Source organism: Capsicum annuum, chromosome 7, assembly GCF_002878395.1.
Source record: "Capsicum annuum cultivar UCD-10X-F1 chromosome 7, UCD10Xv1.1, whole genome shotgun sequence".
Taxonomy (NCBI): domain Eukaryota; kingdom Viridiplantae; phylum Streptophyta; class Magnoliopsida; order Solanales; family Solanaceae; genus Capsicum; species Capsicum annuum.
The window spans coordinates 59,690,896-59,694,297 of record NC_061117.1 but is presented as its reverse complement, the minus strand read 5'-3'; the positions used below and the strand labels follow the sequence as shown (position 1 = coordinate 59,694,297).

Sequence of the window (3,402 nt, the reverse complement as noted above, 5' to 3'; positions counted from 1 at the left end):
CTAAACTACAAAACATATTTCTTCATTCCTATATATAGCAACTTAGCATATTTTATTTTTTCTTGAATGTGTATATGTCAACATATACATATTGTTTATACCTTCATTCTTATGCCTAAATATAATTTTTAGAATGCATTTACATGTCAACTACACTGCATTTAGTCTAAATAATTTTATAAATTTCGAAATGTTCATAGAATATTTTTCAACACCACTCATTCATAGAACAAACTCATAATTTACATATTCATCTTATAAGTTTTTAATATACATACAGTCTTATAAGGTACATACATTTAAATATGAATTGTTTGTCATTAATAAGACATATTTATCAACAAACAAAAACAAATACACAAAAAAATGTGAGCAAAAAATGGCAAACTATATCTGATCGAAACTCAGTAAATAAATACTTAACTTTCTTTTTGATAGTTTGAATGTTAAAATTTCAAACTAAATCTGAAAATTGATGAGCTTAACTATGCAAACAAATACTTACAAAAAAATAAAAACACTTAATACCAGTAAATAAATACACATAAAAAATTGAGCGATAAATTGAATAAAAATCTTACTTATTTCAATTTTAAAATAGCTAACAAAAATTGTTAACTAACTTCATTTCTAAAAAACATAAAAAGAATAATCGAGTGATTAATCTTCAAGAGTCAACAAAAACTAAAACTTAATTCTCTTTTGGGAAGAAATTGCAGGAACGCCTATTGTGTCCTTCATGTCCACAACGTCCGCAACGATTTGTGCTTGATGAAAGTGTTTCGCTAGATTTTTTCTTCCGCCCTTTCTTTGGCCTTCCTGGAAGCCTTTTGAATATTGGGGGCAACACTTCTTCCTCAGCTACACTATTAGGAACATTTCAATCGGTCCTATTTGGCATGGGAATGATTGAAACTTCATAAGTCTTCATCAAAGTAGCTGGTTTGTAGTATTCAGAACAATATGGACCAAATTCCTTTACATGTTTAGATTTTAATACGGCAATAGTGTGAGCACAAGGTATTTGGTCTATTTGAAACCTCCAACAGCTGCATGACTCACTTTCAAGGTCGATAATGTATCTTCGTCCAGATTCATAAACTGAATATATATACGGTGAAGATGACTTAACCTGAAGAGAATAAAAAATACATACATTGAATTTTATCAGTAATTTTTATTTCATTTTGGAAAAATAAAATGTTTACTTTGATTATAACAATACATATAACTACATGGTAAAAACTCACAAAAATTGATACATACCGTCATCCTCAACGCTTTCGTACCATTGATACACCAGAAACATTATCAGATATACATAGTATTATATGTATATTAATCGAAAGTTATGTATATATACATTACATACATAACACTGTAATATATTTTTAATAACATACATAAGTTTGTGGTCTATAGTACCCATCATACAAGCCCGTCTAATCAACATTTCTAACTCATTCACACATAATCATTTGTTACTTTACATTTTATATTTTTATCAAACAGTTGGGTAAAAACACCTCATTCATTGCAATTTTTTTCCACATTTTTTTTCATAAAACAGCAACATGATCAACAAGTTCAATACATATAACTGCATGGTAAAAAATCACAAAAATTGATACATACCGTCATCCTCAACGCTTTCGTACCATTGAGAGTTAAGATTTCATCAAATCTACGACCCAACGTAGTACTTGTCTATGAAGCTATCTCACTGTTTTTACAGTTCCAAGATCCAAATAAAATTCGCTCCTCTTCTAAGAATTCATATATTGGCAATTTTCTGGCCTCCACTAAACGCCCATTAATACACTCAGCAATATTCGAAGTCATCATCCGACCTCTGTTTACCGGTGAATGACACCTACTCCACTTTTCATATCCAGCTTCTTGTAGATATTTTTTCACTCTCGAATCAGCTTTTTCAATCTTTGTCATTAGGTAGTCAAAATTCTTTTTTCGATAAGCCTTGGCCATTGAATAATATAAATCACTAATACTTTCTTTGCTTTTTCGAAAGTAACCACAAACATTTTTTCAGAGATGCCAAATACATGCAAGATGTGGGACATTTGGATATACAACACTAACTGCTTTGATGATACTTTCATTTGGATCAGAGACAGCACACATGTTGTCACGTTCTCCAAAAGCAGCTTTGAATTGGTTGAAAAACTATGATCATGAGCTGTCATTTTTCGTATCCACAACTCTGTATGCAAGCGGTAAAATGCATCCTAATTTACGTATAAACTATATTAATATTGATAAGTTGTCAAAACTAATTTGTTATACTACAAGATATATTTTACAGTGAAATACAAATTCTAAACAAATATAAATGAAAAATATCATACCTGCACCGTCGAGTGTACTTGCTGACAGGAAAGTCCCTTGATATGGTCCACTTAAATGCGCACCATCAACAACTACAACGGGTCTACAAAACTCAAAACCCCTTATTATTGGATGCAACGCTATAAAAAGATACATAAATCAATTATCCCAAGACTTATGCATTGCAATGTGAGAATTTGGATAGACATTATTCAACATATATATGTATCTTGGCATCTGTCTATACCCATCAGCTGGACTACCTCTAAGCATCGCTATGGTGCGCTGCTTTGCACGTCATGCCTTTATATAGTTTATATCAACACCATATACAACTTTCATTTCTTCCATGATGTCTCCCGGTGTGTACTTTCTTCTATAGTTAACTAATTTAGGAGCCGCGAATTCACACACAAAAGCAGTAGTCGCCATAATATTCTTCAGAACCCTATCACTCAAACACATGAATGTTCTGAATTAAATCTCCTGATGATAAAAACATCTATTTTTTATAGCTAGATACTTCCAACATCCATTCACAATCCTCAATATGGCATCGGAGGAAATAGCTGCAATATGCAGTAACATATACTGTAATAAGTTTTTGTGGATGTTCATAACATTTCAATGTTACTATTCAGAGAAACTATAACAAAACCAGAAAAAATATATATTACATGCCCGAATAACATTGATTTTATTCCACATTTACAACATATACATTTTTTATAAGTCATCAGTTGAAATTTAAAAAACTTATGCATATAAACTAATTTCAAATGTTTAAAATGTTGATACCAGAAAAATACATATACATAAGAAATATTATGTATATGTTAAACATTTGAGAATTACATACGCTTCTTCACTTTTGCACATTCTTTTATTCATTGTTCAAGTACTACAACACCACATTAGCATAAACAAACAATATAGAATGTTTACTTAAACTACAATCAATCACTTCATGATATAAAAAAAATTCCAATTACATATCCACTTCAGTTCATAACAATTTCAATCCATAAATAAATTACAACATAACTAACATAACAT

General features: G+C 30.3%; 1 pseudogene; it reads right to left on the bottom strand.

Annotated features, from left to right (window-relative positions):
- Positions 1-691: 691 nt before the first annotated feature.
- Positions 692-1,986, bottom strand: LOC107876623 (annotated as a pseudogene).
- Between the last annotated feature and the right edge of the window lie 1,416 nt (positions 1,987-3,402).